This window comes from Schistocerca piceifrons, chromosome 6 (genome assembly GCF_021461385.2).
Source record: "Schistocerca piceifrons isolate TAMUIC-IGC-003096 chromosome 6, iqSchPice1.1, whole genome shotgun sequence".
Lineage (NCBI taxonomy): Eukaryota > Metazoa > Arthropoda > Insecta > Orthoptera > Acrididae > Schistocerca > Schistocerca piceifrons.
Genome location: NC_060143.1, coordinates 469940567 through 469955784, shown reverse-complemented (window position 1 = coordinate 469955784; position 15218 = coordinate 469940567).

The following is a 15218-nucleotide window of genomic DNA, read 5'->3' as shown; positions in this document are numbered from 1 at the left end:
AATTTTACTAGTATTTTTAGCTTTAAATGTGCCTCGTTTTATAAATACATCTACAGCTTTACGATACTGCATCCAATTCTGATCCCGTCCATATAGTTATCTTCATTTATTTCGTAAGATTCGGACACACCTTGCAATGGATGTTATTGTGTTTATCATTAGTGCCGACCCTACGTGGCGCTTAATATTTCGTCTCGAATGATTTCTGTGTATATAGACAGAATTTTTGTCTCCTGTTCAGCTCAGTTTTGAACTGATGACTGCGTTTGTTAGCTAGGTGAATCCTTGTTTATTCTTACGTCTTCTGAGCTTGATAGTTGTGTGTCTTTCGATATCTGACAATCCCAAAGTTGTGAGAAGAATAATTTTGCACCAGTGAATTACGGCTACATCCCTACTAGAACATCAGGCATAATGACGACATTATATTCTAGCTTGAGCATCTTACTGTTATGAATTCAGAACAGGCGTCAGAGGCGTCCATCTGCAAGGCAGCCATTGCTTTCATTCGCAACACTGTCTTTAATAGGAGCCATCTTTTATTTCGTCTGCCGCGCGGGGTATCGCGTGGTCTCAGGGCCCCTTGACACGGTTCGTGCGGCTTCCCCCGTGGTAGGTTCGAGTCCTCCCTCTGGCATGCGTGTGTATGTTGTCCTTAGCGTAAGTTAGATTAAGTTATGGGTCAAATGGCTCTGAGCACTATGGGACTCAACTGCTGAGGTCATTAGTCCCCTAGAACTTAGAACTAGTTAAACCTAACTAACCTAAGAACATCACAAACATCCATGCCCGAGGCAGGATTCGAACCTGCGACCGTAGCGGTCTTGCGGTTCCAGACTGCAGCGCCTTTAACCGCACGGCCACTTCGGCCGGCTAGATTAAGTTAGATTAAGTTGTGTGTAAGCCTAGGGACCGATTACCTCAGCAGTTTGGTCCCATAGGAACTTACTACAAATTTCCATTTTTTTTTCATTTCGTCTCGTTCTCAATTCTCTCCTTAGCTTCCACTGAATTTTTTTACAGCCGAGACAACCTTTCACATGTACATCCCTGTTCCGCAAGTCACATTAAGGTATGTAGTGCTTGAAGTTGTTCTCTGTTGTTTGTCGCGTTTCTTTCTTCTCTATTTCTTGGTAAAACTTTAATATCTGGATCACATTATTTTTGTATCTCTGAAATTGTGAAACCAATCACCTAACTTACTTACCATTTAAGTATTTTGTTAGCTGCATTCAATATTTGTAAGACTCAACTTACTCGCTGTCATTTCAGAAACAAAATGTTTTGATACAGTGGTTAATTACCAATGTTGGGAACGTAGATCATACAGTATTTTCATTAGTAAGTCATGTATGTAGTGATGGATTTCTCACGCTTAATGCAGGATGGGATCTGACTTATAGTAATTAAATATGATAGTCGACCCACTGAAACAAATTATGGCAAAAAGCAATAAAGCCACCAATGATGCGCATCATTTGCTATCAGTGTAATGAACATGAAAGCTACCGTGAAGTAATTACTTTAATTTACTCAAGAATTATCTGTTTTCAGGCACATACAGCTTTCAAATACAGGGTGTTACAAAAAGGTACGTCCAAACTTTCAGGAAACATTCGTCACACACAAAGAAAGAAAATATGTTATGTGGACATGTGTCCGGAAACGCTTACTTTCCATGTTAAAGCTTTTTTTATTACTTCTCTTCAAATCACATTAATCGTGGAATAGAAACACACAGCAAGAGAACTTTTGCACTGAAATGAGGATTGGCACATTGTTGCATGAACCATCCGCAGAAGTGCACCCGTTGAGGCCAATCAGCTGCTGATAGTGCTTGCACACGCTGTACATGGTACGGGAACAACTGGTTCTCCCGTAGCACTCTCCATACAGTGACGTGGTCAACGTTACCTTGTACAGCAGCAACTTCTCTGACGCTGACATTAGGGTTATCGTCAACTGCACGAAGAATTGCCCCGTCCATTGCAGGTGTCCTCGTCGATCTAGGTCTTCCCCAGTCGCGAGTCATAGGCTGGAATGTTCCGTGCTCCCTAAGACGCCGATCAATCGCTTTGAACGTCTTCCTGTCGGGACACCTTCGTTCAGGAAATCTGTCTCGATACAAACGTACCGCGCCACGGCTATTGCCCCGTGCTAATCCATACATCAAATGGGCATCTGCCAACTCCGCATTTGTAAACATTGCACTGACTGCAAAACCACGTTCGTGATGAACACTAACCTGTTGATGCTACGAACTGATGTGCTTGATGCTAGTACTGTACACACAACACTGTCAACACAAGCACCGAAGTCAACATTACCTTCCTTCAACTGGGCCAACTGGCGGTGAATCGAGGAAGTACAGTACATACTGACGAAACTAAAATGAGCTCTAACGTGGAAATTAAGCGTTTCCGGACACATGTCCACATAACATCTTTTCTTTATTTGTGTGTGGGGAATGTTTGCTGAAAATTTGGCCGTACCTTTTTGTAACACCCTGTATATTATGTAGGGTTATTGCTGAAGCAAAGATTATCGTGTCACGCACATCATGATTTAAAAAGAATTTTATATCCGATGTATGAACAATAATTCAATATCCCCTCTTCCGTTGTTAATAGCTTGGTGATATTCGCTACTTTGACATTACTTTCATTCATCTGTAGGTCACTTTTACAAGGATATTGCCCATGTCCTGCTATTAAGATTTGAGAGCTAAAAATGTAATTCACATATACTTACTGGTCTAGTATGACAAGGATGGGACAGGTAGTCGGCAAAAAACTTATAGTAGGATCCATCCGTCATTTTGCTGAATGAATTTAGGGAAACAGCGGAGAATGTTAACTATTTGGAAAAGTGATACATGATTCGGTTTACACCTAGCGTACTATACTATACTTTTTAACACATAAATTATTTAGTAATGAAAAAGGTTAGTACTACACTTTTCACTCATTCCTCACTCCACACACTGTACACAATTCAGATGCTAAAGAAAAGTAGTTTCATAACAGAGCACACTTTACACATAATACCAGCCGAGATGAGGACAATTTTGTGTACCGCAACTTCCAATTTTCTGTCCTGAAAAGCTGTGTAAGTACCGCTCTGTAATGCGTGAGATGTTGAGGTCAGATTGAAGCTAACAGGTTAGTGTTACACATTGCATTGCTCTGGGAATAAGATCTTCAGAAAAAAAGAAGAAGCAAAAAATATGGTGTGGGAGTGTTATAAGCAATGGCAGATGATTGACTATCGTCATTATTATTTATTTGTGTTACGTTTTATTACCAAATTCGTACTCTGTGTCAACCACGTAATTCTTCAATACATGGAATGTGTTGCTCAACAGGTATTTTAACTGCCTTTTTAAAGAAGTTTGTTTTAATCAGTTCCTTAATCCGTTTTGCCAATTTATCGTACAATTTCATTCCTTGGTAGGAAACGCTGTTTTGAGTTTTGTATTTATTCTTTCTTAGTAAATGTAAGTTTAGTCTGGATCTGGTTCAATGGCCAGGGACAGAGCCGTTTATGCGGTAATTAGAAACGTTACTTTTCATGTGTACAGTTGCTTCGTAAATGTATACACATGGTGCAGTGTTTTGAACAGGTCTTTACAATGAGCTCAATATACGAGGGTTGGAACTGTAATAGTGGCAACTATTTATTTGCAGCTCGTACAAAATAGCTACGTGTTTCAAAGTTTTACTGACCTTCAAAGTAGTCGCCAGTATTGTGTGTAACCCTTTGCCAGCGATGTGGAAGTCGAAGGATACTCTTAGCAGTGCCAGTTGTGTTGACAGCTCGAGACGCGCGGCCTATTTATTGTCCGACAAATTTGTAGCGGTTCTGAGGCGAATGCCGTGAAGTGTTTCCTGCAATTTTTGAAATCGAGTTGAACTCACCAGGACTTAAGTCAGGGGAGTGCAGGAGGTGGTATAGCACTTAGCAGCCCCTTCAGTCAAACAAATCATTAACAACTTGTATTGTACGTGCTTCAGCATTGGCCTGCAAAATGATGGTCTGGTCCTGCAGAAAGTATCATCACTTCTGTCTCTATGCTGTACATTTTTGGAACACAACCCACGACCAGCCTAGAGACAGAGGTGAAGAAAGTTTCTGCAGGACCTGACCATCATTTTGCAGGACAGTGCTCAAGCACGTACAGTGCAAGCTGTTACTGATTTGTTTGACTGATAGGGATGCTAAGTGCTATACCACCTACTGCACTCCCCTGACTTAAGCCCTCGTAAGCTGAACTCGATTTCTAAACTGAAGGAAACACTTCACGCCATTCGCTTCAGAACCGCTGCAAATTTGTCGGACAATAGACCGCGCCTCTCGAGCTGTCAACACAACTGGCACTGCTAAGAGTATCCTACGACTTCCACATCGCTGGCAACGGGTTACACACAATGCTGGCGTCTACTTTTAAGGTCAGTAAAACTTTGAAACACGTATCTATTTTGTACGAGCTGTAAATAAATAGTTGCCACTATTAAAGTTCCAACCCTCGTAATCTCACGGCTCATATTCTGCAGTTTGAAAACTGTGTTCGTATTTCGTGCATTTATTCTCCAGAAAAGAATGCCACAGCTGTGAATTGACTGTATATATGAACAGTATGTGACTAAAGTCCACCGGATGTTAAACATTGATGACAGGAATCTAAGATCATAACATACTGATGGAATTCTGTTTGCTAATATCTTTGTGTGTTGACACCACTTACACTGAGAATTAATAATCATCACCATAATGTTTTGCATCTGTTATATAATCTACAGAGGTGCCGTCTACACTTAAAATAACAATGTCACTTTCCCTCTTCAAACTGAATTTCGTGACCTTTTTTTTTCCTTATGTTCAATGTCTCTTGATTTCTTACTGAGCAATTGTAATCTTCCGTGAGGGTTTCATTTGATTTCTCTGCAAGGAGTTCTCTTGTTTTCTCGGTAACTTTAATATTAATGTCATCAGGAAAGACTATACTTTCCCCATGGCTAACACTACTGGGAATGTCACTGTTGTATTTCAGGAACAATTCTGGACCTAATACTATGCCCTGAAGAACTCTTACGCTCACGGCCTTTCCGCACTGGAGCTAAGCGCTGTCGGGCTTGGCTATCTCTCGGGTGGGTCATCGTCGGGGTCTGCCGAGTGCTGTTGGCAAGCGGGGTGCATTCAGCCTTTGTGAGCCCAGTTGAGGAGCTACTTGATCGAGGAGTAGTTTCACCTGTCACGAAAACTGACAATGGCCAGGACAGCTGTGCGCTGACCACATGCTCCTCCATATACGCCTCCTGTGATGCCCAAGGGCTGAGGATGACACGGCGGCCGACAGCACCGTTGGGCCTTCAAGGCCTCTTCGGAGGCTGTTTGTTTCTTTGCTTAGAGAACTCCTGTATTAAAGTATTTCGGCTCTGGTAAGTGTTTTATTAGAAGTTTAGACCTCTTAGAGATGTGTGTTATCTCTACTCTGTGTACGGTATCTGCTAGGTACGGTCGGAGCAGTAATGACCAAACCTTCTTATTCCTAATGTTTCTTGCTTGCTTAGTAGAATCTTATGGTCAACAGTATCAAAGCATTAAGAAGATCTAATATTATGCTTGTGATACACTCATATTTGTCAAGAGCATAACGTACGATTTTTGTGAATTCTACAATGCTGATACTGTACTATCGAGTGAGAAACCAAACTATGATTCATTTAAACTGTTTTCATTCAAAGAATTCTGAGCCGTTCCCGGATTTTTACTGATTCCTGTGCTTGTGGAAGCTCTTTCCCTAGCGTTGTTTAGCTAACGTGTCTTTGGCTTCTACAGCGCCTTGGCGGACGCGCTTGGATCGCCCATTATCTGCTGGCGTTTGGCCATTGTCATGGGCCTCACGTGATGTATGGAGACTAGTACCTGCGAGACGTGGAGTCGATCATCGTATCTGTGCGACTGATATTTAGATCGTGAGCCGTGCCATCGCTTTCTTGTAGGTTACAGCTGGCTGTGTATGACGAGACATATTCTGGAGTTGGACTTAAGGCGTATTCCAGCAACCTTGGCTGATAGACGTGGTTTCATACACCATCCATAGTTCGCTTTGGTCTGATACAAGGAACGTCGGTCAGCATCAGTATTGTGGATGTTAACTATTGGTCATGATTCTCGAGACAACACACCCTTGTGCGGTCATTTCTGAGTGTAGTTTGTTATTTTCACACGAAACTGTTTCAGATCGACCTACTGGCTGTATTTGGACAATGCCTTTATGTGGATCAGCATAAAGCCAGTATGTGTTTGGTTGTAGGAGGGCACTAGAAGTCGTACGTGTATTCTGAAATAAAATTTTAGTGTGCGTTCCCTTCAGTTTTTATACGCCGTTTTATATGTATTTTCTTATTTGGATAGTGGTGGGGCAAATGCACTAGGTTGCAGGCCCTGAGGCTTCTATTGTGGTTATGGGGAGTTGGAGGGGGTGGGGAGTGGGTGAGGATGTTTCGCGTAAGGCCTATCATCTCCTTGCTGTGTAATTTTAATTTGTACTGTTTGTGTATCTCTTAGAACTTGTCGCGCAACTGCCCGAGAAGCCCGCCTAAATTGAGCAGTTATTGTAATTGACTAACTCACGTGCTCTGAGCCCTTCGGTTGCCTGAGATTTAGTTGCTCATTAAGATGGCTGGTATCGCACTCAGTCTGCTTCATACCTGTAAACATTATTTTAAATTCTCCACGTTCTATGTAACTGTTTATTAATCCAAAGCCTGCTTCAGACACGTGCATATTATTCTATATTTTCTGCTCTCTGTAATTACACTCATTAGTGAAATAGAAATATATGTAAAGTCTCAAAATTTTTCCCTTATATTTATTTTATCATGCATGTGATTGGTATTTTGTTGACGCAGAAGTTTGGCTTAAAGCTGCTAAATTATATCACTTTATATCAAGTTTTCTACCTTTCATGATAGTGTGCAAACCAGTGAAATAAGAATCCCCTCTTGATGCTTTTCAGCTATGTGATAGAAAGCGGAATGGGGAATTACAGATTGTCTTACAACTTTGTCTCTCTGACGAATGAGTATTCGTATGACGAATGCTTATTTCAGGATCAGCTTCTGTTAAATACTCTGGAAATCTTCCTGACCTGAAGGATTCATTGATTATGTTTGTTAATTCAGCTTGTATACTCTCTACTCACACTCAGTACGCACATTAATACTTCACCTAAGCTCACGACTTTCTATTATTTAGTTTCTGTACGGTTTTACTCACTTCATGCTCTGTGCTGTTAGTAACATCATTGTACTTAGAGCATAATTATTTGCAAATATATCTGTTTTTGAGAATTTTTGTAGTAAATTTTCTGTAGTACTTAAAAAAAAGATCATTAAGGTATTTTGCTACGAGGTGTGGAACAACTATTACTTGATCTCCCTCCCTTATCAGTACATTCCTATGTCTTTATTCATTTCTCCCTGTTTCCTGCTTTATTACATCCCAGACTGCTTTGCTTTTATTCTGTGGGCTACATGTTATTTTGGCATAAAATGAATTTTTGACATCAGTCAGCACCTGCATATAAATATTTTGATACTTACCATTGAAGTGCAAGAACTCTGGCTCATTACGACTCTTTTTCGTTGAATTGATACACTTACGCTTTTGGGAGGACATGTTAAAATCTGCTTCAATCCATCTGCTTTTGTGAGATGTGGGTACTTTGATAAATGTCTTTTTAAAGTTCAACTTAAACAATTTTGAGAATTAAGAGGATGTCACATTTACAGTGGTACCTTTATACACTTCATTCCAGCTTAGTTTGCTATTCCAATTCAATAATATTGTATTTTGATTTCTGATCAATGTCATTTATTCCCAGACTTTAGGGAATTTTTCCATACCCAGTTTTACTTTTAGTATTACCTGGCATGAAAATTGTGAAAGTTCAAGATCTTTTACAGCTGCATCAAACGTTTCGCCTGCTCATTTGTGGCCACATGGTAAGTTAGTGATGCTTTTATTGAAGTAACGTGTGTTTTATTGCTGACTAGCGGGAACATGCCACAGTTTTGAAGCTTATTTATGAGGACTGCACTACTTTTACTTATGATAATTCGATAGTTCTGTTTACGTTTATTTCTCAACACAAAGAAATGTTAACTGTCGTACTTGAGTCCTTATCTAGAATTTCTGTCAAATTAATGAGAAACGTGTCCACACTGCCACTGCGTCTTCGTAACGGGAGAGCCTCAACCTCTACTCATTGTGTAGAAGTACGCGATATGTGGCTACTCTAGCACTCATCCCACAACGCGTTGGCCCTCTCAGCGATGAAACGCTACGTTCGGAATACCAGTGCGTTGCTGCGTGTTCACGGTGGCTGGTGTGTTGTTGTTGTTCGCGGGGATTGCCACTAGGACGTGCTGGATATCCAGTAAATATTGCGACTGTTGATTTGGTACGTGCCATTGTCCATGGTCCCTCCAGTCCGTGCTTTTTATTGCTGTTGCAGGTGTTTCTTCGCTTTTATGAATCGTTCTGTACGCATCTTTCGCACCCTTTTATAAGTGACTGCATTTGACGGGCAATGCCATTTTACCAATGAATGTTAGACCTCCCGTCTTTCCTGCATCGTTGTCTTTGAAGACTTTAAGTACTGCGAGTATGTTCTGTGACTGTCGTAATTGGGATTTTGTGACTGTAGCGTTATGCGTGTGTCCGCTGTAACATATGGACAGGAATTCAGATACTTTTCTGTTTAGATCTACACCTCAGGATGTGCCTATAGGCCTCGAAGCCGGTCGATTCCCTTTAAAGTTTATCAAGGCTCTATGCTGTGGTCTTTTTGCAAGCTACGGGTACCTGGAGCACAAAATCGTTAGCAAATCAAATCACTAAAGTCATTCTTTGATCTGAACAGTATTCCTTTTGTGATATACATGCACGATACTCCGGCCTTTGAAGCAGACCTACAGTAAGAGTCTGTCCTGTCATACAACTATAATACTGCTTGTTGGCACTCTGTGTCTCTATACTAGTGCTCATTGAAGGAAACTTCAGCGCATTTCAAAGATTGAAACTCAGCTTGAAATTGTTGTATTTCAGTTTTCATTGATGGCATGTTCTGACGAAGATCTGTTTTATCTGAGAAATGACTCATGTTATTTTTGCTAATGATTTATTCGGCTTTATGAAATTTTATATGTTATAATCTATGTAATAATATATCCTTGGAGTGACTGTTTTACTGTTTTTAACTGTTAGTGATACTCTTTACGGAGGGGGACTTTTTTCTGGATTTATCTTAAAAATCTAGTTGTCATATCCGTGGCAACTGGTAATTGACCATGTGTGGCCCGAGATACATCTCCTATATTTTCATGATCCATTTGTACCAAAGCTGGTCTGTGTGGCCGAGCGGTTCTAGGCGCTTCAGTCTCGAACCGCGCGATCGCTACGGTCGCAGGTTCGAATCCTGCTTCGGGCATGGATGTGTGTGATGTCCTTAGTTTAAGTAGTTCTGAGTTCAAGGAGACTGATGACCTCAGATGTTATGTTCCATAGTGCTCGGATCCATATGAACCATTTGAGTTGTACCAATCTTCCCTTCCTAGTCCCCATATATGAAAAACCGAAGAAAACGGTCTATTGACACACTGTCAACATCGGTTTAGAGAACATCGTTCCTATGAAACACAACTACCTCTTTATTCACATGAAGTGTTGAGTGCTATTGACAAGGGATTTCAGATCGATTCCATATTTCTGGATTTTCGGAAGGCTTTTTACACTGTACCACTCAAGCGGCTCATTGACGGAAAGTCATCGAGTAAAACAGAATTGATTTCTGGCGTTCTGTCGTTGGGAGACAATCTGAGCAGCCGTCTTCGGTTGTTTGCAGATGACGCTGTCGTTTATCGACTAATAAAGTCATCATAAGGTGAAAAAACTACAAAACGAATCAGGAAAGATATCTGAATGGTGCGAAAAGTGGCAGTTGCTAAATAACGAAAAGTGTGAGGTCATCCACATGAGTGTTAAAAGAAACTCCTTAAACTTCGGTTACACGATAAATCAGTCTAATCTAAAAGCCGTAAATTCAACTAAATACCTAGGTATTACAAATACGAACAACTTATATTGGAAGTAACAGATAGAAAATGTAGTGGGGAAGGCTAACCAAAGGCTGCGTTTTATTGGCAGGACACTTAGAAAATGTAACAGACCTACTAAGGAGACTGCCTACACTATGCTTGTCCATCCTCTTTTAGAATACTGCTGCGCGGTGTGGGTTCCTTACCAGATAGGACTGACGGAGTACATCGAAAAATTCAAAGAAAGGCACCACGTTTTGTATTTTCGCGAAATGTGGGAGATGGTTCAAGTGGCTGTGAGCACTGTGGGACTTAACATCTGAGTTCATCAGTCCCCTGTAACTCAGAACTACTTAAACATAACTAAGCTAACGACATCACACACATCCATGCCCGAGGCAGGATTCGAGCCTGCGACCATAGCAGTCGCACGGTTCCGGACTGAAACGCCTAGAACCGCTTGGCCACCGCGGCCGGCGAAATATGCGAAAGAATGTCAAAGAAATGATACAGGATTTGGGCTGGACATCGTTAAAAGAAAGGCGATTTTCGTTGCGACGGAATCTTCTCACGAAATTACAATCACCAATTTTCTCCTCCGAATGCGAAAATATTTTGTTGATATCGACCTACATAGGGAGAAACGATCACCACGATAAAATAAGAAAAATCAGAGCTCGTACGGAAAGATATAGATGTTCATTCTTTCCGCGCTATACGAGATTGGAATAACGGCGAATTGTGAAGGTGGTTCGATGAACCCTCTGCCAGGCACTTACATGTGATTTTCAAAGTATCCATGTAGATGTAGATTTAGGTTTAGTGAAAATCCATGTTCGACAGTGCTGACGGGCACCAAAGCCAAGTACCATGTCATTACAGCCGTCTCTAACTCCAAATTAATCCGCCTCACAGCTACTTTAAGGTGTAGCCGACCATGATGCTGGAACAGCTTGACAAAGCACAGTTTGGTGCCACGTGTCAGAGAAGCTTTCTTGTCAAAGCCATCGCCTAGGTCATATGCCGTATCCCCATCCAAAGCTCTCCCCCCCCCCCCCCCCAATAGACTACCTGGTCCTTTTTTGCAACACTTACATAAAGACCGAGTACTCTATCACTTGACATTGCGCAGCAGTTGGTCGGAGAATGCTGGTACCCTGCAATCCTCTTTCCAAGTTTTCCTGAGGGTGTAAACCTCGCCTAGCGGCAACACACTTTTCTTCCTAATACTTTCCCTGTTCCTAGGATCCCTGACGTCGGTTACGGTGTGCCGCGTTGTAGACACATGTTTTTAGTGTTGATAATAAAACAATACGTTCGCATTGTCTTTCTCTCTACTGTCTTGCCAAATGCCATTTGCCAACAAACTTCCTCCCCTCTACTTCGCTTGAAGGTGATCAGTTTCTCCCATGAAAAATCCGACGCCGCGTTTCTTGTTTGTATTGTGTTTCAGGTGGAGTTTACGAAAACGTCGGACTCCTGGTTTGATTCGACGTTCTGCAGTGCAGGTCGCTGCGATACTGCAGCCGACGCGACGACCAGAGACCGCGAATAGATGGTTGGTATCGGCATTATCAACAGCCTCGATGGCCTTTACTACAATAATTAAAAGTCATTGTAATCAAGATCTTTGTTATTATGTCTGTAATTGGGGTAATTAAAATACCTAGTCACTATTAAGAGTTTGTTGATGGCAGACGTGATCCAAATGTTCAAATGTGTTTGAAATCTTATGGAACTTAACTGCTAAGGTCATCAGTCCCTAAGCTTACACAATACTTAACCTAAATTATCCGAAGGACAAACACACACACCCATGCTCGAGGGAGGACTCGATCCTCCGCCGGGACCATCCGCACAGTCCATGGCCACAGCGCCTGCGACCGTTCGGCTAATACCGCGCGGCTAACGTGATCCATTAACACTGATAATACCGACATTCTACACAGCCAGAGACGAGTTTATCAAGCAGCTAATAAAAATAAAAATGAGAAAATTTATTAAAAGGAAATTCATAATAACTCACTACTTTGTATTTCAAGATCGTTAAATAGTTTACATCACGAAACCTGAAATTATTTAAGCGTCATACGAGTCAAAACACGAAATTTGTTCAATGGAAATATTACACAGCTATCGCCGAACTTCGCGTACATTATAACTGAACGATACTTATATGTGACTTAATAACTACGAACTTTTATTCTACCACATAGGACTGACGGAGTACATCGAAAAAGTTCAAAGAAAGGCACCACGTTTTGTATTTTCGCGAAATGTGGGAGATGGTTCAAATGGCCCTGAGTATTATGGGACTTAACATCTGAGGTCATCAGTCCCATAGAACCTAGAACTACTTAAACCTAACTAACCTAAGGACATTACACACATCCACGCCCGAGGCAGGATTCGAACCTGCGACCGTAGCGGTCGCGCGGTTCCAGACTGAAGCCCTAGAACACCGGACGGCTTCCCGGCTTCCCTCCAGCGGAAAGAAGCTGAATAGCTGAGGAGCAGGATAGTGAATACTGTGTCATATGAAAAGATAAAAGAGATAATTAACTATAATTTGTAAAGGTATGGGGGTTGAGGTAGTTTATATTGCAAATAATGAAAGTGTAAATACAAAATTTAATCATAGTGTAATACGTAATATTAATCACTTTGTGAGTGTTCGAAGTGTTCAGTTGGCACATTCAGTACATAATACAAATACCAGTAGTGTACATGGCGGATGAAGAAATTGGAAACGTTGAGGAAAACGTGAAAAATCAGTGAAAACTGTCGAAAGAGTAAGCGAAATCCACAAAATTTTCCCAAAGACGATGAGAAGAAAATGCTAACAATGGTAAAAGTACAGTAATTGTAAGCGTGTAATGAAAAAGGAAAAATCACACGGTTCAGACAGTCTATGCGAGAAAACGCTTCGAGATTTTACCAGCAGGTACACGGGAGAAGTTGTTTCGTGATTTCCGAAATCTAAGTTACAATGATCTTCAAAATTCTTATATATTTGGATGGGTAATTATGAATCACGTCGAGCGGAGGTATACTGATGATCCAGAGAGGTGTAGACGGCAGGCAACTTCAATAAGGTTACTGTTGGGGAAGTAGACGTTTAGATTTATAACAAAGCTTGTCTATCAATCTTAGATATAAGCAATGGAAGCTTATCAATGTGATTCAACAAAAAAAAACCTCTGAAACTCCTGAAGTTAATTTCCATGTTTCATTAGGCATCAAAATGCTACAGTTACATTCACAATGATAGATTTATGTGTAACATGACACTGACAGCTAAATGTATTATTTAAGGTGGACAAGCGGGGGAGACATAACGATCTCCCAAATAAATGCATCGAGGAGGACCGGAATTTGCATGTACTCATATATAAGGGGCGTTCAAAAAGAAACGAGCCGGAGGCATAATTACAGAAACCACACTACCTGTATGTTAGACCCTGGCTGTTGAGACACTTATCCCACTGTGACACAAAGCGGTGAATGGCTGCCTCATAAAATTCCCAGAGCTGCGATGTTAACCAGTTCCTCACGTACAGATGGACGTCGTAGTCCGAGATGAATCGTTTGCCGCTCAGAGCCTTTTGAAGGGGACCAAAAATGGCTTAATCAAAGGGAGAGAGGTCCGAACTGTATGGAAGGTGGCGAGAACCTCCCATTTGAATTTCTGCAGGAGTGCCGTAAGAGGCTTTGCATTGTCGTGGAGCAGAATGACACCACGGGTGAGATTGCGTGGCCGTTTTGATTTCATCGCTTGGTGAAGAGTGGTCAAGGTTTGCTAGTAACGTTGAGCATTCACTGTTGTCCCGTGCTGCAGGAAGTGAATCAGAAGAGGGCTATCTTGGTCAAAGAAGAACGTCAGCAAACCTTCATAGCGTCAGCGTTGGACGATTGATGCATGCTGCTGCTAGCTCTGTATAGTCACGTGACGTACACGCTTGCCCTCTAGAGACGGGCTGTGAACGTTCTGGTCGGAACCATACGATATTACCCTCCTGTATCCGGTTTGCGCATTCCTGACCCCGGCCCGTTTCTTTTTGAACGCCACTTCTACGAGTAAATAGTCCTCCTAGCAGCCAAGTCACTACTCTAGGAAAAATAATCCCAACATAACGTATTTCGTGCAGGTCAAGACATAAGCAAGATGTACAGTCTTTATAAAATGATTCAAATGACTCTGAGCACTATGGGACTTATCATCTGAGGTCATCAGTCCCCTAGAACTTATAACTACTTAAACCTAACTGACCTAAGGACATCACACACATCCATGCCCGAGGCAGGATTCGAACCTGCGACCGTAGCGGTCGTGCGGTTCCAGACTGAAGCGCCTAGAATCTCTCGGCCACACGGGCCGGCAGTCTGTATGAAAGTAAGTGCAAAGACAGCTACAAGCTGCCTCTTAGCGTTGGCATGTATTGTAAAATATTTTATCAGTTTTTCCATACTGGCATTGTGAAACCCACATAGTGGCACCTGTCAAGTTTGTTATGATCTTAAGATGCAATTTTCATGCGAGAACAACGGTCAGAAAAAGAAAGAAATAGAACTTCCATTTTAAACAGTATATCACTGCCCGCAAAAATCTGAAAACGGACTCAGAATATTCAAAAACTTGTAATTTTGTTTTGCTCATTGCTTTCATGAACGGATGCCTTTTTTGCGACATCAGGCTATGATAGCGGCCATTGGCTCCATATACTTGAGCCATATACTTGAGCCAAACGTTATACGTTATCACCAATTTTCCCTTTTACCTTAATTTTTACTACATTTAATGGTAATTTGTGGCAGCTGATATTTGATAATGTACAAAACAAATCGTCACAAATTATTGTTCTTTTTTAATTGTAATTTTTCATGTTACATTCCATTACAAAGGATATGACAGATCAGAAACAATAACTGGTCCGTACTGTATAGATTTCCGTTAAAAGACTAAGAATAAAATTGTTCGCTATATTTTTCAAGCCTAATTTACACAATTCCATTTTTCTCCATTTCTTAATTCTATGGATTCGTATGTTTTTCCGCGCATGTCTTCCATTATTTGTTAATGTATTCCAATCTCTATCTTCCCCTACAACTTTTAAT